This window comes from Pseudophryne corroboree, chromosome 2, assembly GCF_028390025.1.
Source record: "Pseudophryne corroboree isolate aPseCor3 chromosome 2, aPseCor3.hap2, whole genome shotgun sequence".
Taxonomy (NCBI): domain Eukaryota; kingdom Metazoa; phylum Chordata; class Amphibia; order Anura; family Myobatrachidae; genus Pseudophryne; species Pseudophryne corroboree.
In genome coordinates this window covers 333,422,101-333,448,269 of record NC_086445.1, presented here as the reverse complement: position 1 = coordinate 333,448,269, position 26,169 = coordinate 333,422,101, and the positions used below count along the sequence as shown (strand labels likewise).

General features: G+C 40.7%; 1 pseudogene; it reads left to right on the top strand.

Annotated features, from left to right (window-relative positions):
- The first annotated feature begins 18,857 nt into the window (after positions 1-18,857).
- LOC135052445 (5S ribosomal RNA) lies at positions 18,858-18,976 on the top strand (annotated as a pseudogene).
- The last annotated feature ends 7,193 nt before the right edge of the window (positions 18,977-26,169 follow it).

Here is a 26,169-nt window from a genome sequence, read left to right as displayed (position 1 = left end):
GCAACCATGCAATCCTACTGAATCCTGGATGCCCAAGATGAGGACTGGGTGCTATAGTTGTCCAGATTGCACCACTTGTAGGTTCATGATGGCTGGTGACAGTATTGCACACCCACACAGCGGAGTGAAGATTAAAATCAGATGCAGGTTGCACTGCAAAATTGATCATGTTATTTATATCATTGTCTGCCCATGCAGTTACTATTATGTAGGCATGACAAAATGCAGCTTTCGAGATCGCATGGCGAATCACCGAAAATCGATAAGAGCGGTATTGGCTACTAAGACTTAGTATAAACCTGTGGCAAAACATTTTGCCACTAAGGGACATGCCATATCTAGTCTAAGATGTATGCTCATAGATCATGTGCCGAAACCACTGCAGGGAGGGGACAGAGAAAAACTTTTGAGACAGCGTGAGGTCAAATGGATTTATGAACTTTATATGATTGCACCACATGGCCACAATGAATCCAATCCATATAATTTTTTTTACGATAGGGTTGCAAAGGGTTTGACAGAATAAAGTACTTTACTGATATGGACCTTTTTTGTCAATTTCATTTTTTTCTTTTTTCTTCCTTTTTTATTGTTTGTTTATAAAATATATTCTTTGTTATTGTTTGTAAGTTTTTATGTTAGTGTTGTACTGACCTTTTGCCCCTTGTATGCTGGTCTTGCCTGTATTGGTCACCCGTTTTATAGTGTTTTACTAGATATGTTTTTTCTGTGAGAGGCTGATATCATCAACAGCCAATATACTTATTAGCTATATTTATTATTTAACTAATTCTTTGTATACCTGTTCGTGCTGTGTAATGCATAGAATTTACTTCCTGCATTCCAGCGATTAACATAGTGCATTGCCAGGTCTGGCAGATAGCGGATGATGTCACTTCTGCTTCCAGCACCTGGCATATATTCCACGAGCTGTAGAACGCACATAACTTCCAGTCTGCAGCTCTGTAGTACCGTTTTGCATGCTACAGCGGTTCTTTAAGCTCTAGTTACACAGGCTTTGTTTAAATGGGTTCACTACGATATGCCGGCGGTCGGGCTCCCGGCGACAAGCATACCGGCGCTGGGAGCCCGACCGCCGGCTTACCGACAGTGTGGCGAGCGCAAATGAGCCCCTTGCGGGCTCGCTGCGCTCGCCACGATACGGGCACGGTGGCGCGCTACGCGCAACACTATTTTATTCTCCCTCCAGGGGGGTCGTGGACCCCCATGAGGGAGAATAAGTGTCGGTATGCCGGCTATCGGGCTCCCGGCGCCGGTATGCTGGTCGCCGGGAGCCCGACCGCCGGCATACTGAAGACCACCCGTTTAAATATTGTATAAGGTGCTGACACTGATTTGCCATATTATTATACTGTTGAAATAGGCTGTTTTTGCTTCTCTTGTGGTTTTCTGCTCAGTGATGGTTGGGATATAACGGAGGAAGGGTCAGACCTGTATTGTGGGCTCCAGGATGACAGTCTGAACTTGTGCTGTTGGTCTTGACAAAGGTCCAGAAGAGTCCGAAATGTCAACACATTATGAGATGCTACCTTTTGTTCTGAAGTACAGTACATGTGAGTTACAATAAAACTGTGTTGGTGAAATAGTGGTGAGTGCCTATACCTATATTCATTTGTAAATTGGTCAAAAAGGCTTTTCTGGAGCACCGCCGAATGTAACTTGGAAACTGTGAGTGTGGACTTCACTATATATATATATATATAAAGTCCAGAGGTGAAGCGCACACACTTAAAGGATGTTAGAAGGGTGCCGTGTCAATTGTTATTGATACCATAGTTCCCAATGCTTACCCTGAAAGGGTTTAGACAAAAGGAGACCAGCACACCACCATATGAAAAAATATGAAAAGCATTTAATGAATCAGTAGCATTATCAGGCCTTTTGAAAAAAAATTTTTTTTTAGTACTCATCATGAGGCTTTCAGCAGTATTCAAGCAGAACAGCCATCCCAACGGCCCGTTTCGGTTGTCACACCTTCATCAGTAGCTGACCCCATGATGAAGGTGTGACAACCGAAACGGGCCGTTGGGATGGCTGTTCTGCTTGAATACTGCTGAAAGCCTCATGATGAGTACTAAAAATTTTTTTCAAAAGGCCTGATAATGCTACTGATTCATTAAATGCTTTTCATATTTTTTCATATGGTGGTGTGCTGGTCTCTTTTGTCTAAACCCTTTCAGGGTAAGCATTGGGAACTATGGTATATATATATATATATATATATATATATACATACAGTATATGAAGTGAATCCAGATACCTATCACACTCCATGTTGGCCTAGATGTCAATAGTGGCACTCTAAATTAACAAGACACCTACAAAGACACTCGAGTAAAGTTGAAGGTGTTACATAAATCTTGTATTATAAGCAACTACCTCACATATGAGACTATCTACCACTCTAATCGTAATGCCCTGGACACTGCCAAATAGACATATTTCTGAACTCTCATCTCTGCTCAAGCATTTAACTCCAAATGACTTTTTAATACATTTAAATCACTTGTGAACCATCTCTCACCCAACTCACCAGCCACTATCAAGGTTTGAGATCTTGCTTCCTACTTCAAGAACAAGATTGATAAGATTCAAGATGAAATGGTATGATCTTCCTCAGTCAGTGACCTGTTTAATTCCCTACCTGATCCCTCTGGCACTTTTTCTTCATTTGCTACCACAAATGAAGATGAAGTATCAACACTTTTCTCATCCTGGTAATCTACTATCTTTCCTCTTGATCCTTTTCTCTCACAAATAAGTAAATCTCTGTCTCATGTGTTCAACCCAACATGACTAACATCTATAATTTCTTTATCTCTACTGGTGTCTTTCCTTCACTGTTCTAGCAGGAGCATGATTACTCCCATTATGAAAAAACTAAATTCTGACCTTGCTTCTCCAAACTACTTGAGAGACTTGCCTACACTCACCTCACACACTTTCTTAACTCAAACAACTTATTGGACCCACTTTTGTCAGGCTTTTAATCCCAAAACTCCAAAGAGTCAGCTCTGACTAAAGTAGTAATGATCTGGTCACTGCAAAGTATAAAGGCCTTTACTCACTTGTTAGTGGGGGTCATTCCGAGTTGATCACTTGCTGCCACTTTTTGTAGTGCAGCAAACAGGTTACTACTGCGCATGCATATGCACCATAATGCACAGGCATGTCATATGAGTACAAAGCGGATCATTGCTGTGCGATGGATTTAACAAAGAATTCATTTGCACAGCCGATTGCTAGGAGATTGACAGGAAGAGGGCATTTGTGGGTGTCAACTGACCGTTTTCAGGGAGTGTTTGGAAAAACGCAGGCATGTCCAGGCGTTTGCAGGGCGGGTATCTGACGACAATTCCGGGACCAAAAAGACTGAAGTGATCGCAAGGGCTGAGTAAGTCCAGAGCTACTCAGAAACTACAAAAAACTTTGTTGTCCCACTCGGCTGCACAAGCATTCGCACATTTGCAAAGTGAAAATACACTCCCCCGTGGGCGGCGACAATGAGTTTGCACGGCTGCTAAAAGTAGCTAGCGAGCGATCAACTCGGAATGACCCCCATTATTCTAGATCTCTCTGCTGACACTGTTGACAACACTCTTCTCATACAAACACTACAATCTCTAGCCTACTGTAGGTTTTTAAGACACAGCACTTTCTTAGATATTATCCTACCTATCTAATTATTCATTCAGTGTCTGCTTCTCTAAATACATCTCCCCTTCACTACCTCTTTCAGTTGGAGTACTGCAAGGCTCAGTCTTAGGTCCTCTACTTTTCTCCATCTATACCTCATTATCTTGGTAAACTAATCAGCTCTTTTGGATTTCAGTATCTTCTGTAAGCAGATGATACACAAATCTACCTATCCTCCTTAGATTTGTCACTATCTGTATTGGTCCGTGTCACTGAATGTCTTTCTACTATTTCATCTTAAATATCATCTCACCACTTTAAACTTAATATTTTCAAAACAGAGCTAGTTATATTTCCAGCAGCCATTAGTAGTTACCAACCTGATATCTCTATCACTTTTGAGAACTCAACAATCAATCCTACCCCACAAGCTCGCTGCCTAGGTGTTATCCATGACTCTGAACTGTCCTTTGTTCCCCACATTCAATCTGCATCAAAATAATGTTACATGCATCTAAAAAACAAATCCAAAATATGACCATACCTTACACAAAACACTGCAAAAACTCTAATCCATGCTCTTATTATCTCCCACATTGATTAATGCAATAGTCTTCTTACTGGTCTTACCAAAAAGAGACTCTCACCACTACAATCCATTCTGAATGCAGCTGCGAGGCTAATATTCCTTGCTAGATGTTCATCCTCTGCAGATCCACTCTGTCAGACCCTCCATTGGTTACCAGTATTCAACCGTATTCAATATAAAATACTTTTATTCCCACACAAGGCCATTAACTAAACCACACCTACTGTATGTTTATCTCTTATCTCAAAATATCTCTCAACCCGACCTCTTAGCTCTTCATAAGATCTGCATCTGTCATCCACACTCATTATTCACTCCCATTCACGACTGCAGGACTTGCTTTGGGCTGCACCCACTCTGTGTAATGCCATACCACGCACAACAAGACTCTCCTCTAGTATCCAAACTTTCAATTGTTCCCTAAAACTCACCATCTTCAGGCAAGCATATCAAATTCTAGAAATGCTCACATAACCTTTATAAGCTATCCAATTATATCCCCACTGTAAAGTCCACACATATCCTCACATCAATTTCCCTTCCTCTTGACCAAGGTGCATCATTGCTGTGTGGCCATATCATGCAGCCCAACAAGAACCTTTGCAATCTAGTGGACAACAATGCAATAGATAGCACCTATCCTTGTGTATCAATGCCTATTTCCCTATACATTGTAAGCTTGCAAACAGGGCCTTCCTGCCTCTATGATAGCTTGTTATTACCCAGTTTTATTTTATCATTGTTATTTCTAATTGTAAAGCACAATGGAATGAGAAATTATTAATAATAAATAATATGCTGCTGCACCCATAGGTTGGAGGCTATAATACAAGGAATCAGCTGCAGCATGACCACCTGATAAAAGACTGAGTACGTCTGTTGTCCTTATATTAGTAGTTAATGTAATGGCAGTCATTTCCTGGTGTCTGGGGCCGGGTGGTAAAAGTAACTGTGGACCATGTGGTGGGCACTATCCGATGCAAAGGGATCCAGTAGCTGCCAGCAGTAACCAATCACTATGCCACAGCGTTGAAATCATGAGTGGGAGCTGACCCTGCGCCTTGGCAGACACCACGCTCAAACCAGGAGGATGTCCTGATGTTGCACCACCAGAGCCCAAAGTGGTAGGGCCAGAGAATACTGGGTAAGCAGATGAATTAAAGTTCAGGTCTCTGGAGATCCCTCTCTGCACATCCAGTAATATTGCCTCAAGCCATGTCCCAGTTATTCGCATTTTTAAGTGTATTTATTATCTGACTTTTTAGTTCCAACAGCCTAGTGAAATGTATTTTATTGTGTTTTATTAAATTAGCCACTGTCTGATATAGTAATTGATGAGTTCCAAGCATATTTGAATTTTATCTAATGTATCATTTACAATAAAATAAATTTCTTTCACACCTAAACTAGTGTAGTGGACAATTCTGCTTGTCTTGTGTGCACAGCTCATGTAAAGTGAGTAAAGATGGTGTTTGTCCATTAGACAGACAAAATTATAGTCCTACTGTACAGTGCACTATTTATCCACATTTAAGGTGATTATGCAAAGTCACATTTATATTAGAATTGAGCAGGTCTGTTCTCAGAGAACCGAGCCCTACCGGACTTCACATCACAAGCCTGGATCCGAGTCAGGCTCGGGTTTTCCAACCTGACTCGAAAACCAGAATGAGGCAAATGTCATCATCCCGCTGTCAGATTCTCACGGGGTTTGGATTCCATATAAGGACTCGCGCGTCGCCATTTTCACTCCAGCATTGGAGAGTGTACAGAGAGGACGTGTCTCCATTCTCTCAGTGTCTGTGTCTTGTGCTGCATCTGTACAGTCACAGTGGTTGTATCCAATACTGCCATATGTCCATTGCTGCTGCATAGGGTGCTGTGTTGTGCTGCATCAGTTCAGTGGTGGTGTATTGTGCTGCATCAGTACAGTCACAGTGGTGGTGTCCTCTGCTGCCATATGTCCAGTGCTGCTATATAATAAGTCCCTTACAGTGATGCTCTGTTGTCCTGCATCAGACCAGTGGTAGTGTCCTGTGCATCAGTCAGTCCAGTGACCAGTCACAGTGGTGTCCTCTGCTGCCATATGTCCAGTGCTGCTGTATAGGGTGTTGTGTTGTGCTGCATCAGTTCAGTGGTAGTGTATTGTGCTGCATCAGTCTCGTCACAGTGGTGGTGTCCTCTGCTGCCATATGTCCAGTGCTGCTGTATAAGTCCAGTCAATTGCAGTGGTGCTGTGTTGTCCTGCATCAGTCCAGTGGTGTTGTCCGTGTGCTACCGTATTTGTCCAATGGTACTGGCGTATATGTCCAGTAGTACTGCCGTATATGTCCAGTGATACTGCCATATATGTCCAGCGGTACTGCCGTATATGTCCAGCGGTACTGCCGTATAAATCCAGTGATCCTGTCGTATAACTCAAGTAATCCTGCCATATAATTCCAGTAATCCTGCCGTATAATTACAGTGATCCTGCCATATAATTCCAGTAATATATATATATATATATACCACATTGCAAAGCAGATTACTGAAGCCATAACAACTATGCTGGTGTTAGATGTGCATCTGGTATCCGCTATTAGTGCAGTTGGACTGCAGTGCCAACCCAAGATGGGCCAGGTTTTTGTGCCGCACACTTGTGTTGCTTAGCTTAGTCATACAGCTACCTCATTGCCCTCTTTTACTTCTTGGCATGATGTGCTGTTTGGGTAATATTTTTTTTAAGTGCCCTCCTGTCTGACACTGCAATGCCACTCCTATATGGGCCAATTGTTTGTGTCGCTTAGCTTAGTCATACAGCTACCTCATTGCACCTCTTTTATATATTTGCATGATGTGCTGTTTGGGGCCTTTTTTATATCTGCCCTCCTGTCTGACACTGCAGTGCCACTCCTAGATGGGCCAGATGTTTGTGCTGCACACTTGTGTCACTTAGCTTAGTCAAACAGCAACCTTGGTGCACCTCTTTTTCACCTTTGCATCATGTGCTGTTTGGGGCCTAGTTTTTAAAGTGCCATCCTGTCTGACACTGCCGTATAAGTCCAGGGGTACTGCTGTATAAGTCCACCAATTACAGAATTTTTGAAAAATGACAGGGGTGTGCTAGAGATGCTGTCAGTGGACTGAAAAATTGCGGGCAACTTTTGACATTCAGCCACTGCATGCCACTACTAGATGGGCCAGGTGGTTGTGTCGCTTAGTTTAGTCATAAAGCAATCTTGGTGCACTTCTTTTTCTTCTTTGCATCATGTGCTGTTTAGGGCCTATTTTTTAAATCTGCCCTCCTGTCTGACACTACAATGCTACTTCTAGATGGGCGGGGTGTTTGTGCCGCACACTTGTGTCGCTTAGCTTAGTCACACAGCAACCCCGGTGCACCTCTTTTTTTTGCATAAAGTGCTGTTTGGGGCCTATTTTTTAAATCTGCCATCCTGTCTACCACTGCAGTGCGTCTCCTAGATGGGCCAGGTGTTTGTGACGCTTAGCTTAGCCATACAGCCACCTCAGTACAACTTTTTGGCTTAAAAACAATATTGTGAGGTGTGAGGTGTTCAGAATAGACTGGAAATGAGAGGAAATTAATGTTATTGAGGTTAATAATACCGTAGGATCAACATTATCCTCAAATTCTGTGATTTTAGCTGTTTTTATGTTTTTTTCAAAAATCATCCAGATTTAAAACCAAAACCAAAACACGAATGGATAGTTTTGGCAAAGCCAAGCCAAAACCAAAACTTGAGTGGGGCATTAGAACCAAAATCAAAACACAAAACACGAAAAGTGCCCGCTGCACATTTCTAATTTATATATATTAAAGTGAGTGCAGAAGGTTATTTTGGATTTTATATCCATCTTTGGAAGCTTTCTGGAAGCTTCTGTTTATCTCCTTGGCTGCAGTATTTAGATATTGTGGCGCCAGCCATTTCTGCTTTGACCCTATACCCACAGCCACTTCCTGTCAATCACTTTGCAAATAAATCCTCATTGTGAATGCAGTCACAAGTCCATTGCAGCAGATGCGCAGTGTGACTTATATGCATGCACAGTATAAAACATTGACATGTTGTCTATCTCTGTATCTGGCCCATTATAAATAGATCTGTCCCAAAACTAATGTAAACTTGACCATTGCCCATGGTGTCAATAACACGAAGGATATAAAATAATTGTCAAATTTAAAAAAAAAATTTAAATAAACTTGATGCAAGGTAAAAGAAAAGTAATTTGCTTATTTTTGTTATTAAAAAAATGTAATAAAAAAGAAACCCCACTGCAGCCAGTAATCATGCTTGATGATCACGAATCACATTTGAATATACAGTAACATGATTATATTATCTTCCATTTCAATGCTTCAACTATATTAATACAGTATTCTCTGTAGAATGCATTACAAATTATCACAGATCTGTCACTAAAGATTTTAAGAAGAAATTATGATATTCAAACATACTTTTAGATAGAGAATGAATGTCATCTATAGTTGGGAAGACTTTCTAGATTTTTATAAAGCTTTGGTAATATATGTAATATCGGGATCTGAGGCTTCTCTGAAACAAATCAAATCAAATTCCTGTCTAGTGATTATGTCGACTATTAGAGTCTCTTCTAAAATACATTTTAATAGCAGATCTATTCTTTAGTGGGAGCACTTTTAAGTTGTAAATACAATTTTCTTTCATTCAACAGTCTATTACATTCATTATAATAAAAATCTTTTCAGCTTCTTTCATAATGATATTCAAATTATCTTTAAGCTGTTAATTGCTTTTCTCTCTATCATTTTTAAATTGTCCCTTTTTACAGTATTTGATGAATTAAATATATTTTTTTCACTCAAAATAAAGTAACTAAAGGTACCAATAAGAAGAATTATTAAATTGTTGTTAAAAAGACATTTTACAATCTGTTTCTTCAGAATACCAGCATTGTCCTGGTGCTGCATGTGCCCTACACCAGTTGTTGTGCTTATCTTAAGTTAATTTGTATAATCAAATAAAGTGCTTATAAAATAGCATGTTACAGTATCACAGTGTCAGTTTATGACAGTTGGAATGAACTCTTACCTCTTTCATCAGTGTCAGGGTGGGTACAGGGTGATGTACCTCCGATATGATGTTGGCCAGGCGGCCAGCAAGTTGGCCAGGTACACATCGTTCTAATGTGTAACCAGGCCTCAGTAATATCACTTCCAGAGACTACCGCACATATCTACAATCTTCTCTAGATCCTTGTAGGCCATTAGGTGGCATGTGGGTTTGGTATACTCGGCAATCGGTAGTGCGGTGATGTTGCTATTCCAGCAGTTGTAGAGATAATTTCATTTGCAGATGTTGATATGTTAGCTGCACTGGCATATCTATAATGGGTGCAGTGTATGCAGTGCCCATGGGCTCACGGGGTCCAGTTGGCCCACACCGTACACCCTGCATCCATTTTTTTCAATACTTACCCTCCAGACTCCCATGTCGGCAGCAGTAGCTTTACAGAAACCACCAGCATCTCCCAGTGTTTAGTGCATGCACAGTAAGAAAAACACTGGTAAAATGGTCACTATCCAATTTTCCCAGAGTCCTGCACATGTGCACTCTGGGACAATGCTAGGGTCTCCTACTGACCTCCTAGTTCCCAGTGTCTAGAGAAGAAGAAACTCAAACGTGCCTCTTCCTCTCTTGATGTGTCCCTGGTTAGCTATCATGATTTCAGCAATGTTGACAATATAACTATTGACATTGTATAGTTGACATTAAAAATGTCAACATTGTGATGGTCGACATGCTGATTGCATGAATCACATGTTATGATTGCAATTGAGTTATCTAATAAATCCATGAGCAAGAAATACATTTTTACATTCTTTAATCATATATAACAAATAAGATGTAATGATTGTATAGTCGAGGATCACATCAATATGTTGCATTATACCAAGTCAGACAAACTACCATCCATAAAAGGTATTTTATGTACAGTAAGTGCCTTGGTATACGTTCAACCAGTTGTTACACCTCATATTTAGATTTTATGCCATAACAACTATCCACAATCAAGATAACACACAGTGTGTGAATATATTTTGATTGGTGCATTTTTTTAATTTATGACTGATTATTCCCTATCTCACCACCAAACTGAGGTTACAAACAGGCTTTTCCATTACAATACACCTATCAATGTAAATACACTGGATTGTGGTACATTTACAATAGTTTACAATCTACGTTTAGAAAATTTCTGTGTGAGAGAGAGAGAAAGAAAAACTGGCAGCACTGGGAACAATAGCTAGTTTTCAATATAGGGTTGAATGTAAGGGGTATATTTACTAAAGATTGATTTAAATGATTTCCATCAAATCAAATAAGAATGACTTTGAGGGATAAAACACATTTACTTACAGATGATTATTTATATACATTTTTTCAATGTTAGTAAACGTGTGTTTTTGCTCTGGAAGGCCATCATCGGTTAAGATTGATTTTAACCGACCTAAAATTGTTGGAAATTGATTTGAATCATCCTTTACTAAATATACCTTAAGTGTTTGTGTGTCTGACATACACCACACTCAAGTACTTTTGTAGACTGGAATGTTACTTTTGTGTGCATTTTTTTAAAAATGCACATCTATTGTGTGAGAAACTCTGCATCAGCTCCTGAATGACTGAATTAGGAGCCTAATCCAGACCTGTTCGTTGCTGCAAATTTGTTAGCAGTTGGGCAAAACCATGTGCACTGCAGGTGTTACAGATATAATATTTGCAGAGTTATAGACCCTACACACTGGCCAATATTCCTCAAAGATATGAACGATCTTGTTCATTATTGAATGAGATAACGTTTATATCTTTGAGTGTGGAGTCACCAGCGATGAACCATGCGCATCCCCGCACTCGTTCATCGCTGGTGCCCCGTCGGCTGTACATGCAGGCCATTATGGACGATCTCGTCCATATTTGCCTGCACTTCAATGGAGCCGGGTGATGGGGGGAGTGAAGAAACTTTACTCCCCCATCACTGGCCCCCCCCCCCCGCCGCGGGGTCGCCCGTCGGCCAGATCCGCCGTCTGGCAGCTCGGCGGCAGATCTTTATATGTGTAGGGCCCATTAGATATGGGTGGGTTATTTTGTTTTATGTGCAAAGTAAATACTGGCTGCTTTATTTTTACACTGCAATTTAGATTGCAGATTGAACATACCACACCCAAATCTTATGCTCTCTGCACAAGTTATATATGCCCCCCCCTGCAGTGCACATGATTTTGCCCAACTGCTAACAAATTTGCTGCTGCGATCAACTCTGAATTACCCCTATGTTATTCTCACATGTAAGCACATACTTGTGGTTTTAAACCCTCCTCTATGACCATTTGTTTTTGTTTGTTTGTTTTTTTGTATTTGAAAAACAAGCATCCCACCCAAAAAAAAAAAAAAATTGTGTGGCTTTATTATTAGTAATGTTTAAAGTGCCAAACTTCTCCCTATAAATGTATCTACAATGGCCAAAGAATCTAATTTATTCTGTATTTCATAATTTCATAACTGAAAAATGCATATGATAAAGAAGTAGCTCAGTCTGTGAAAGTAGATCACTAGGTATCCCAGTATTAATACCTGTAGTAGAATCTGCCACTTCAAGGGGGTAATTCAGACCTGATAGTATGAGCAAATTTGTTGGCAGTTGGGCAAAACCATGTGCACTGCCGGAGGAGGGGCAGATATAACATTTGCAGAGAGAGTTAGATCCAATCCAACCAGCTCTTAACTGCCACGTTACAGGCTATGTTTGAAAAATGACAGGAGCTGATTGGTTTGTAGTTTATCTCTCTCTATTTTATCACTCTACAAGGTATAGTACATTTGCTTCTTTGTGAGTAGGTATAATTAGTAACTAATTTAGAAAATAAATGCATTTCCTTTTCTTTTTCATTAAGACATTGGAGTTTTTATCCCAAATCAAAATCACTCTCTTTGAAGAAAAAGGTCTTATATGATGATTTAGCTCTTTGATTATTTAATGCAACAAGTATTAATTCAATATGTAACTTCACTTTTTTATAAAAACAGGTTAATTATGAACATGGTATGTTTGTTTCATTGAATTCAATCCTTTAGGTATTAAATAGGTAGAATTTTACCATATTTCATTATCTTACTGTAGCTTACAAACATAGGTGTGCGCAGGGGGGGTGCCTGGTGCGCACAGGCACCCCCTAATGTCTGGCACCCCGATCTCACATGCCTGATGCAGCGATTGCCGAGCAGGCTGATTACTGTCCCCTTTGTGCTGCACCCTGTCAGGACTGCATTACTGACCGGATGGCTGGGTTAATCAAGGGTGCCACTGCCACCGGCTTTCAAACTCCCTGCTCCACCTCCATGTACAAAAACAGCATGATGTGACGTGATTACATCATGCTGCTTGCAGGCCCACCCGTCACACCCGCCACACGCCCACCTTTCTCCCTCTATGCTATGCCAATGCCAGCCACTGATGCGGAGCAGCATGCAGCCAGAGTTCCTCTTAGGAAGACAAATTCAATACTGGCAGGCGGCCGGCAGCAATATTGACACGTCACTCGTTTTTCCAGCAGTGGCAGTACTAGTCTATGACTGTCAGTGTCAGTGAGTGACTGACTTGTAAGTAAGCTGCGGCAGCTTGCAGGGGAAAGAGAGAGTGAGCCAGACCAGGCTGAGGAGGAGCAGTGTAATTGCAGTGAGTGCCATCAGGGGTGTTTGTTTGGTGCACACCACAACATCTGACAATGTATCTGCTTTATTAGGATTGGTACAAGGGTGGAAATTTTATATTGTGTTGACCATCAATAGATGGTGCTAGACATACCCCTCCAACGGTGCACCCCCTAATAAAATGTGCTGCGCACGCCTATGCTTACAAATGCTATATTGGTAAAATACACTACAAACTACAGATTAAGCAAGTGTTATTTAAAAAACAAATGGCATGACACTAGATCCACATCATATGTTGTATTATCCGTCCATTCAGAATCACATTCAACCCTTTTGCAAGTTGGTGGACTGGGATGACATTTTGCATTCTTTTAAACAACTTGGTACATTTGTGTTGAATTATCACCAAATAATTCAATACGACTGCCCTGAAACAAACAGTGGTGTATTTAACTTTGCATTTTTGTTCACATTGTGCTTCTATTAAAGTTGCTTCAAAATATTTTTAGAAGCATCTGTGGAGTAGGACAGCAGGTTTTATAAGAAACTGATTGATAGCCTTGAGGGATCAGTTGCAAAACAAACAGAAGCAGATTTCTACTGCAATAAAAACAAATTCTGTCCTTTGAAGGCAAAACAGCAGCAGTCCTTACAGTAGTTTCCTTTGGGGAAAGCAAGCAAAGTGGTACAAAATGTATTAAGCATCACAGGAGATGAGCAGAGGTTGTGTATGTATTTGGAAACTCTTTGTAACTGAAGTTACCGTTAGTTTTAAATATATTAATTAAAACAGGTCTTCATAGTCAGGTCCAAAAGAGTATTTCTGTTACTTTTAATGATAATTATGTGATAATGTGTATAAATAAGAGTTTTTCTGCATCATCACATGTGAGAATGATATATAAATTTATAAATATCAATAAAACAGCTTGTTTTGTTGATCAAAAATGAATCTACATTTTTGACTCAACAAAGCAGCCACCCTTGACGGATACTGTATAGCCATTGAACATACTTGTGCCATTCTTTTTACAATGAATATCAAATATTGTTTGGGAAGTTCTCAACGGTGTTGCAGACATTGTTTTGCATTCATCTTTCTAACCATTTCTACTCAAAACAGCTAAATGGGGTTTAAGTTTAGAGATTGCTAGCCATTCCATAATTTGAAGTTTACCATCTTGTTCTTTACTAACCAGGCATATATCGGAGTGGATTGCATAGCTCTGCAAATGCTGCGGTAGACCTTGTGGTAGAGTGTGCCAGTGATTCTGATAGAGTGTGCCAGTTATTCTGTGAAAATTGCTAATTTGGAATCAAGCAAATTAGCCCCAGACCATCACTCTTCCTCCTTCATGTTTGACAGTTGGTGGTAAATATACTAATGGTCAGTTTAATCGATTTTAAATTAATTTGAAATCAGTCTAAAAGGATGTGTTTCAGTGGCTAAAATGAACATTTACTATCAAAGTCTTTTTTATACAGTATTTGGGCAGTACGGATGGTGTAATGGTTAGCATTACTGCTTCATAGCACTGAGGTCACAGGGTCTTTCAGACTATGTCCCTTATGGTGTGGAGTTTGAATAATCTCCCCGTGCTTGTGTGGGTTTCCCCTGTGTACTCCGGTTGTACTGGTAGGTTAATTGGCTCCAAACTGAAATGAACCCTAGCGTGTATGTGTCTGTGTGTACATGTGATAGGGAATATAAATTGTAAGCTCCACTGGGGCAGGGACTAATGTTAATAGCCAAATATTCTCTCTTAAAAGAACTGAAGAAAAATATGTGCTATATAAATAAATGGTTGTAGTAGTAGTAGTAGTAGTAGTAGTAGTAGTAGTAGTAGTAGTAGTATTGATTTTAAAATGTTAGTAAATGTGCACTTTAGCCCTTGAAACAGCATCAATTTAGATCAATTTAAAATCATTCTAATTCAACCTTTAGTAAATTTACACTTTCTGTAGGTGTCACATACTGAGGAACAATCCTCTCACCTACTTGATGGCTTGTGATGAACCATAGATTTCATTAGTACCTAAAATCATCTTACAGTCTACAGTAATCAGTTATATGACTAAAGATTAAAACATAACTTTTATTAGCTCATTAATAAAATAAATCCACACTCTCATAATCCACTTGAACATAAAGCTGACACATACCATCAACCAGGAGAAAATAGCCTTCCTCGACATCAACATTTACAAATCCAACACAGGCAATTTATCAACTGAACTCTACCGAAAAGAAACATCAACCAATAGCCTTTTGTTCCAAACCAGGGCGCATTTCCCACCAACGGTAGAGAATATACCCAAGGGAGAGTTCCTGAGACTCCGAAGAAATTGTTCAGAAGAAAAGGTCTTCAAAATTAAAAGCCAAGAACTCTCCCATCGCTTACATGAGAGAGGCTACAGTAAAAGATCTCTGAAACGGGCATACAAAGAAGTAATTAAGATACCTAGGGATAGTCTTATCTTCCCAACCAAAACTCCCAGCAAACCAGATGACAAGATCAGATTTATCGGGACTTTTTGTCCGGAATGGAGACAGATCAAGGAGGCTATTGAGAAACATCTCCCTATACTCGAACTGGATAAGACCCTGGCACTGTTGATAGATACAAACATACAAATGAGTTGGAGGAGATCAAGCAACATCAAGGACCTCCTAGTACGGAGTCATTTCCAATCAAGGACAACCAAGCCAAACACACTGAGGGGTAATTTTCCATGCGGACACTGTAAAGCATGTCCCCAGATACTTAAGGTAAACTCCATATGTGACCAATATGGCAAGCTTATACCCATCAAACAATTCTTCAATTGCAGTACCCAAGGTCTGATTTACTGCATTGAGTGTAGTTGTAACCTGAGGTATGTAGGGATGATGACCCGAAAATTTAAGGAGCGAATATTGGAACACATAGGAACCTGCCGCAATGCTGCTAGCGATCTCACACGAATGAGAAAACTGACCTCTGTGGCTAGACATTTTCATTCCTGTCACACGGACTTTCTGAAAGAACTAAAGGTCTATGGTCTGGAAAGAGTGCAGCTGGGCATCAGAGGAGGAGATCTTAGTAAGGAACTTTTGAAGAAAGAAACGGAGTGGATATTCAAACTCAACACATACAAACCAATGGGCCTTAATGAAATCATAAACTACAGCTCATTTCTTTAGGTAACCTGATTATACGAAAATACCTCCTTATTCTGCATGGCCGTGCACGATAATAATCGTGGCACCATTTCTCACAATGGGTCTCCTATTCAGTTATCTCCCCTATATATATTTATAATTTTTTCCACTCATTTTCTCCTTTTGGTCACACATCACTTATTGCCTATTCTGCATGGTTGACAAACAGGGAATCGCGGCACTTTTCTCCTACTATGGTTCTCTTATCTATCTTTTTTTCACTTACCTTCTTTATCACCCAATATCAGTTCTATTTGGTATCCTTTCAAGTACATACCCTTAGTACCAAGAGGACAAATAATAGACTCACTAGTGATATACTCACCATCTCGCACAAACAATATTATTCTTAACCCTGATAAATCTCTTATCCTTTTTCAGTTAATATATAATCTCTTATATCATTCTTCTTATAATAATTCAACTATTCTTTATTCATCTTCATTCCTTATTTTAATATGTGTCTCTCACAAACTGTATCCTTTGGTATGAATCTAAAATATACTTGTTATCACATATAATCTCAGCACACCTTACACCCTCCCTTCTCCAGCTATCGCAAGACCCACACACATTCCCCTCATCTCACTTTTTGGACACCTTTCACGTCAAATATTCTTTCCTTATTCACCTTGAAGTATACACGTATTTTACTCCGGTTGGTTTGATCACTTTACACACCACACACATTCCACCATGGGCCCCCAGCAACTTATAAAATGGACATCTATCAAGAGGATCACAGCACACCTCCTTAGCACATAAATAGACTTACTTTTCCAACGGGCACACCTCCTTTCTCAACACTGTATCAGCCATTTGAGTGTCTCACTCACACTATCCACAAGGTTAATAGATCAAACTTTTCAATATTTAACCTAACATACTACCCCAATAGCAAGTAGCACTCCCTTAAATAGTAATAGGATAAGGTCAGCACTACCAAGTCCCTTCCCCATTTTCCTCAATTTCATAGGAACACTTTAATTATCCAGTCATCGCAATATTTTCTCCCTAAAAATAAGGGGCACATATATTATCTAAGCCACTGAAGCATACAAACAACACCAAGAGGCACAATACCCCAGCCCTGGGCCAAGACATGGATGCGCTATTCTTCCGCAACCATGGATAACTATACCAGGGTAATTAATATCAATATCATTACCAATGTAGGACGGCAAAGTTACAAACAATAGTCTGATATCATGGTCTTGTCCGACCTAGTTTATTTAATATCGATACAATTTATCCACACCCACTGACTCTGCGTGTAGACAACACAATCAAATCAATTAACGTGGGCCATCGGGGTACCGCACATTAGAGTGCAGTACGTCTACCTGCCCCCAACTTTCAAATGAACACTCTTCTCTCAGCTGTCCAGCTACGGGACACAGAGGCTATAACCCGATATGACATAATCGTCTCTGCCCGGGGTGCCGGGGAGACGACACGGAGCTCAAGGAACCCAGCGAGCAAATAGCAGACCGGGTTGCAGTGGCAATAATGTCGGGTATGACCTTCTATAATCCCACATAAGAGTTATCCCTTCTCCAATCGTGCAGCTGCCTAGCAACCGGAGAGAGGACATCACTTCCACTATACACACAGGAACACTCCTCTCTCGGTTGCCTGGCGACGGGACGCAGAGACATCTAACCTGATATGACGTATTCGTCTCTGCTCGGGTAGCCGAGGAGACGACATGGGGCGTTAGTAATCTCAGCTAATAACTAGCTGATCCGGTGCAGCGGCAACAATGTCAGGTACGGCCGTTTGCACTTTCACATATGACCCATCTTTCCCTCAGTACCCTCAGTTCCCTCAGTACGTATTATTACCTAGTTGTCATAGCAACCTGAGAGAGGACGTCATTTCCGCTGATCACAGCGGATCATCTGAAATCAATTAGGTAGATAATCTGACCCCAATGAATGGCTGGGTCTCCCTCTAACAGGTATTTAAACCTGGCTCACCACTGCAACTGGCAGCATTGGAAGTGAACAAGCCCGCAGGATGGGTGAAACGCGTTTTCCTGCTTTTCCAGCTTTGACCTAAGGACACCAGGAGTAATACTTAGATCCTCTTAACCTGACCCAGGGACCTGGGCAGGGACTGGTATTTTTTGTACCCTCCTGTAACAAATATCTATGTGTAGATGTGTAGCTAGAAATCCTGTTGATCTCTTGACACAGTGACAATAAGGCTGTTATAGACAGGATACAGCAACTGCAATTTATATGTATGATACACTCTGCAAGTAACTGGGAGCAATTAATATCATAGGGCTCCTAAAAACTTTAATCCCTGTAAAACCAACAGGGTTTAAGGATATCATTACATTTTTCTACACACAATCCCTTTTTTAGTGGCCGGTCTCTCTATTAATCAGATGTAAATCTAGCACAAGCTATAAGACATGATATCCTGATCTGGCCCCCAGGGGTGCTTTTTTCTGAGTGTGCAATAAGCCATAATAAACTCCTTCATACCATACCCTCATAGTGTATCAGGCTAATACCTGATATAATCCCTAAATACAGATTATCTGTACTTTCTTACTCTTACCTATCTCTTATATCAGCGGACTCTCATCTATGATTCACACGTTAACCCTGCATCTAACGTAGAAAGCAGATCCGCATTTTGTGTCTTTATCTTGAATTCTTTAATAGGTGCACTCTCATTGGCGAGTCAACCAATTGTGTCAACAAATTACTACCATACCCCACCGACAGAGCCCGATCTCGTCCGATCTTGGAAACAAAATGGTGGTGGGCTGGGTTAGTATCTGTGAGGGGGACCCCCAGAGAATACCTAGTGTTGTAATTAATTACCCATTTTGACTAGATGCCAACAGCAGGATCACCACTTTCTCTTCTCCCTTTCCTTTTTTTCTTTTCTTAGATAACTAATAAAAATCAGTGAAATGTATTATCCATAATCACGGGGTAATACAGAAGGTACCCCTACGCACACACATTGTTATTAGGATCTATACTCCTGATAATATCAGTCCGGTCGACCATGACCCATTGAGGTCTCATTAAAACAAGTCTCGCTTGTGCTGGTTGGTTAGGTCTCGGATGTAGAGTCATAGGGGTATATTTACTAAAATTCGTATTTGTACTGATTTGGAGTGAGATTCATCACGAATGACATCGAATGTGTAAATTTGCAACTTTTTGAATTTGTTACGCCTCATTTACTAAGCTGTCGTATTTGTATTTTTGGTGTTTTCCGATGTCGATGTCATTCGTGGTTTTGTAAGGTAGAATGCGGCCGATTTAGTGGTTTTGCGGCCGTGTTATGAGGTTTTCTTACCACTGCGTCACATTTCGGTTACGGCAGTGTTTTTCCGTTTCCGGCCGCGTTTTTTTTCTAAGTTTCATTTTTGTCACTCGTCCGTGATTGGTTTGATTCGTGATGGAGGAGTGACTGTGCTCATTACTATAAAAACGCCCCCAACCCTCCGCACCTCGTGGGTTTAGCTAGTGGAGAGGTGAGAGGAAGGTGTGTTCGTAGTTTGTGAGTTTTTGGGAGTTTGTGGAGGATTTGAGGAGGTTTTTGTCAATTGTTGAGTGCTGTACTGTGTGTGTAAGTAGTCTTGTCATACTTGTTGTGTAGTTATTTAAAAGTCTGTCTAGTTTTTTGTCATTGTTTTTTTTTCACGTCTATTGTCATTGTTTGTGAGTGACTGTGTGTGTGTGTGTGTGTGTGTGTGTGTGTGTGTGTGTGTGTGTGTGAGGTGTGAGGTGTGTAGTGGTAGTGGAGGAGTGTGTTTACTGTTTTTTTTTCTCAGTGTTATTTGTTGTTTGTCCTGATTATGTCCCAGTCAGAGGTGAGTGTTGTGGAGGAGGTGAGTGAGGTGGAGGAGGTGAGTGAGAGGGAGGAGGTGAGTGAGAGGGAGGAGGTGAGTGAGGCGGAGGAGGTTAGTGAGGAGGAGGGGGATGTTGCTGCTGCGGCCTTCAGTAATAGTGATAGTGATGGTGCTGTGGCTCCGCAGCCACGCACCACTACAAAGACGGGCCGCAATGTTAAATTCAGCTACTCTGAGAATATGGCTTTGGTGCGGGAGCTGATGAGGCATCATCGGCAGTTTGGTCATGATGCTGCAAAGGTGTCGTCACGCAGGAAGACTGTTCTGTGGGGGTAGGTCGTTGTGGCTGTTAATAGTGAGGGTGTGGTGAGGCGGACCGAGGACACGTGTCGTAAGCGATTTTACGACATCAAGCGCCATGTCAAGGCCAAGATGTCGATGGAGGCTAAGTCCGCCCACCAAACCGGGGGTGGACACCCCTTCCAAGCGTCTTATCGGGATTGGGAGGAGCCTGTGCGTACTCTCATTCCGCCAGAAGTGGTTGGTGCGACTCATGTCCGGGATTCTGATCGGCCAAGGCAGGATGGTGAGTTATTATTTTTTATTTTTTTTATTTAAACATCTGTGCTTTGTCCTTAGTTGTCTGAAATTTCTTCTAGCTAATTGTGATTGTAAGTTGGTTCATTCTTCTAATGTGTTGGTGATGTTTTGCAGGCATGTCCAACCTGTGGCTCTCCACCTGTTGTGAAACTACAAGTCCTATCATGACTTTACACAGTTTTGCTATTAGAGAATGCTAAAACTGTGGCAGGGCATGCTGGGATGTATAGTTTCACTACATCTGGAGAGCCACAGGTTGTCCAGGCCTGATGTAGTGTTAATCTCAATTATGTATGTTTTAATAGTTTGTATTGTATAATTTTCTGGTTGCCTTGGCCTTTTTCTGGTGTCTTATTTCAAAAGTAAATGTTTGTTGTTGTATTTTAAAGAAGTGTTTTTTTTTTGTTTTTTTTAATTTCAATGGACTTATGTTTATTGTGTGTTCTGGGTTGAAATGTGTGTTGTTGATGTGATTTAGCATGCATATTTGGTTTTGATGTTTTCTATTTTGGCAACATATTTGTGGGTAGTGTTTTCTTGTTAGCATGAAAAATTGGTCACTTAGCGTGCAATATTGTGGTTGTGTCAAGCTTCGACGTTTGGGTTTTAAGTATTATAATATTGTGCATTATGTCCCTTTGTGTATGTATTGTTTTGTTAAATTGTTTAGTATTTAAAGTATAGACACCCAATTAAGTCAGGCAGAAATGCATAAGCATCGTTTAGTTTACTTCTCATCAGGTCCCACATATGTTTACATCACAATAATGAATTTGCATAAACATATTCTTTAACAAAGTATGTTCATAAGGACAATCTTCATATTTCTACAGTACGCCAGAGAAGCAGCACAGCCACGCCACATCCCACACTGCCAAGAGATGCAAATGGTGGCAATGCAGGTAAGATTTTACTGTAAACACATATTCTGCAAACACATTGCAAAACAAAATGTTAATGTGTATTTTTTCACATAGGTTCTTCTTTTGCAAACGCCCCTCCACTAAGGCGCCCATCACAGGGCTAGGAGGACAAGCAAAAGACACCGTCTTGAGGCTGAATCCCCAGCACCAGCATCACCACCCCAACGGCGCATCTCCGCAGTGTCGGCCCTGCCACCACTATCTATTTTGGCCAGCCCACAAAGTGAGGATCCACAATCCCCTCAGTTGCCTGGTGAGTAAACATAGCAATTTCCTGTAAGGAAGGATAAAAACAGTGGGGTAGATGTATTAACCTGGAGAAGGCATAAGGAAGTGAAAAACCAGTGAGATGTGCAAGGTGATAAAGGCAGCAGCACAAAAACATCATAACTGTTAATTTACATATTGGAGCTGTTTGCCTTGTGCCTTTATCACCTTGAACATATCACTGGTTTATCACTTCCTTATGCCTTCTCCAGGTTTATACATCTGCCCCACTGTTTGTGCACAGCCAAAATAAAAAAAAATGAACAGTCATCCTTGTAATAATCAACAACAGCAAGCACATGGTGGTAAGGTTTTTTTAGATGGTTAATTGTCAGATGTCATGTTGGCCATAGCAACAAATATGTTTGTTTTTTTAATATTGAGGAAAAACACCTACATAAATGTTAAGTCTCATCCAATTTTTTTGCATGGCCAACATCACCAGGTCTAAACTTAGGCCACCTTAAGATTTTTTCACCCATTGTTAATGTTTACATTTTCTCACTAAAATTTATCTAACGTTTTGGGCAGACCACTGACTGCCTTGAACAATGTATGAGTGTATTGGTAAACACATTTATTGTATTGTGTGTGTTGTTCCAAAGGAAGCTTCATACCCAATATGTAAATGTAGTAATTTGTATTTGTTGGAGTTCTTCGTGGTCGCACATTAATTATGGCTCAGAGTCCAACAATTCGCACAAACTTTTTAGAACTGAGTAGTGAAGGTTCGAAGCCACAGATTTAGAGAAAAAGGTGAACAACATAGTTAAGTTTAGGCCACAATCTATTTATCAATTCAAACATGAATATTAAGAAGTAATGCATGTTGACGTAAAGCTAGAGTAAGACCAATGCTAACAAGTTACTAAATACTGGCTGCTTCAACCCCATACAGAACCAGCCATCATGCCCGAGGATGCCCAGCAGGAAAGTGACCAGCAGGATACATACACTCTTCACCTGCAACCCATAGATGATACCCAGCCAACCACGCCACAGGACATACCCCAACCACCCCAAACATCCCACAGCCCCCAATTGAGCACAACACCAGGCCAGACACCAATGGGCCCTGAGTTTTGGAGCGGTTGGGCCAAACAACAGGCACAAAACTATGCGTGCCTTAACACCCACAGCCAATACCTGTCAAGTCTGCCCCATCATCTGCCTAGACTGGCTCGAAACTCTGGCAGACTTATCGTTCAAGTGGGAAGAATAGCAAATTCAATGGAACAGATGAGGGCAGACAACTGCCAAATGCAAGCAAATCTCGTAAGAATCATGGATGAACAACAGCGCCAACAACAATCACTAATTCAGATCATCCAACACAACCAAATTATCAATGACAACATGTCCCGAATCATAGCAAGCCCCACTGCAGCTAATACACAACTCACTGCCAGCCTCAATATACTCAGCCAAAGCCTTAATGTTTTGGCAGCACACCAAGTCAGCTCTAGCTCGGGGACAACTACACCAAACCAGACCCCAGTTCAATCCCCAGTTAGATGCTCCAGTCGAACCAGGAGCAACGATCCAGGCCAATCATCGGCACCCAGCACACACAAAAAAAATAATAATCTTGTCTGCAGCTAATACTTTTTCAAAAATTATATTCTGTTTATTTGTTGTGGCAAAAATGCCTTTGTTGTAGGTAATAAATTGCTCACACGGAATATGTATCTTGTTTAATTAGCTACGAAACCACCTGTACATTAGTGTCTAGGCCCAGATGTGTATTGGTATAAATATATTGCCTGCCCCTAGGTGGCCTCAGCTCAACGTGTGTGTAATCTATGGCACCCAGCACATTGGGCATGGCCGCAAGCTCACAGAAAGCTACCCTGACTGCATGCCACTGTGACTTCTGGGTAGGAAAGCAGAGAGAGGCACCTATGTGGCCATCCAAGACATCCAAAACCTGAGTGGACAATCCTAAATTTAAGGTGAGTGTCATGACCTGTAATCAATCCAATACTGTGTTATATTACATTACAGAAACACCACTTACACATAGACGTGTATGTATATTTTAAATCACCAGAATAAAATATTTATAAAAGGTGGCCTGTGAGATAATAATGACATCGCCAGTCACAGACTGGAAGCTGCCAGTAGCCATAAAGTGAAACACAGCCAGGAGTTTGTGCAGGCCTGAGCTCAGGGTCTAGGTTCAGTTTGACAAGGTCATACAGACGGAAAAGGTTATTTACATTTAGTGGGACCATCTGTATAACCTGGTCATCAGACAATTTGTTAAAGTTTAAACGACCACTAAAAAAACCAGCCATGCCCAGCCTACGCGGAACCTGTACAACCTGCTGACCATGTTCATTTTCCTGGACTTGGTTTATTGTAGCCTCATGGAGCACTGTCAGGTATCCCCCAGCAAACAAGAAAGCAGTACTACACACGGTAGCAGCCATTTCAGAGTGAGAGAGGAGAAAAATGTGTTTGGGCCCCTTTTAAAGGCCCAAAAAGTCAGGTGTGAGTAATGTAGAATTGGCAACACATGTAAACACGCTTCTCAAAAGCAGGTCTACTTTTTTTTAGGCTTTTTGTACGATTAGTATTTTTTTTCGGCCGCACATGCATTTTCACGGTAGAGATTTCAAATACGAATGATTAGTAAATGACCGAGTTCTATACCTAAACAGCCGCATTTGATGGTGTATTAATTCGTATTTTTACTACACAGCCGTAATAAAAATACGAATGCCCTCATCACTGCCGAGATTTGTGCTTAGTAAATTCCCGAGATGACACTTTGAAGAAAAAACACCAAATCGGTCAAAATCGGGACCTTAGTAAATATACCCCATAGTGTCTACATCCCCCTACAAGTCTTTTGGTGACAGATTAACCAGAACAAGAATTTTTGTGGTCACAAACTTTGCGCTACTAGCAGCCCGTAACCCAAATGGTAATGAAGTGTCACCAACACTTAACAATACAATGGAACAAAGAATTTTTACCATACAGGTCAAGGCGCTTGAATATAGGATAAACCACGATCTATGTGGATTTCATTGGTCCAGAATAGGCTTAAAACAATAGAAAAAACACTATCATAGTGTAAAATGTAAAATCAATGTACATATGATCTCAATAAATTTAAACTCGTACCACAACTTGTGGTCTACTTAATAGTAGACATAGATCGCATTTTTGTCAGGGGGCGGATCTGCAAAATTATGATCCCCAATCTTTCGTCCCTCCTTCCTTATAAATGGCAATCTTTCCCGGATTGGCGTATTCACGATATAAAATTGGAAAGAAACTCCAAATAGTGTAACACCATTTAATAAAACATAGAATAAAACACTGCGGAAGATAGTGGACTCTCACCAGATGTTAAAGGTTAACAAGCATGTAATGATCTAGGCGTCCCCAAGAACCCGCATGCAAGCAGATGAGTACTCCACGTATCCTCCCGTCTCCACCACCAACGCGTTTCGATAATACTGGATTATCTTTTTCAAGGTATGGGAGACATTGATATAGAGGAGGTATTTATACCCCTCTTAATAGGATTAAAACATAATTAATAAGTAATACCTAATACCAGACACAGATCAACTAGCATCTAACGTTTCCTATCCCTAACACTAAACTCCAGTCCGGTGGTAGTCCATATCCTTCAGATATCTTCTATTTTGCTCTTCCATACTCCCGTTTTCCCGGGAGAAGCAGTGTCCGCATTGGCCGTATTCTTCACTTCCGGCGGAAGGAGGTCAGCGTCCTGTTCTCAACAGGTTTCCGTTCTATAGTTCCCCACTTCCGGCGGAACGAGAGCGTCTTTCGTTTCCTGTCCTTGAAGGATAACACGAGTCTCCTTGGCAACAGCAGTTTCCGGTTTTGAAGCGGAAGTGTCTTGCGTCTCAACAGCGGCTTTTGCGTGTCATATTGTCCGTGTATTCCGGGTGTCAAGGGTGTTATTTGATATAGGCAAAAAAACAAAGTAAAGCAATAAGTAAAACACAAATTGATACAGAAATAAATGGAGAATGTTATAATCCATATTAATGCTTCAAACATCTACCATTTTTACAGAAACCATTTCATTTCGAAATCTTTATTTAGACCGGTTGGTTCTAGAGTTTTACATGTATGTATCATCTGCATTTCATTTCTTGCCAGTTTTCTCTGTATATTGCCTCCCCTCACATCTGGAAGAATTTTTCTTAAACCATAAAAATTCTTTATGTGTTTTGGATCACAATTATGTGTTTTTTTGAAGTGTAGGGATAAAGCATGTGTGTCCAGGCCTTTTTTAATATTGCGTAAGTGCTCGGCAATTCTAGTTTTCAGGGCCCGACCAGTTCTACCGATGTAGAACTTATCACAACTACATTCAATGCAATAAACAATATTAACCGAGTGACAGGTAATAAAATCCCTTATAGGGC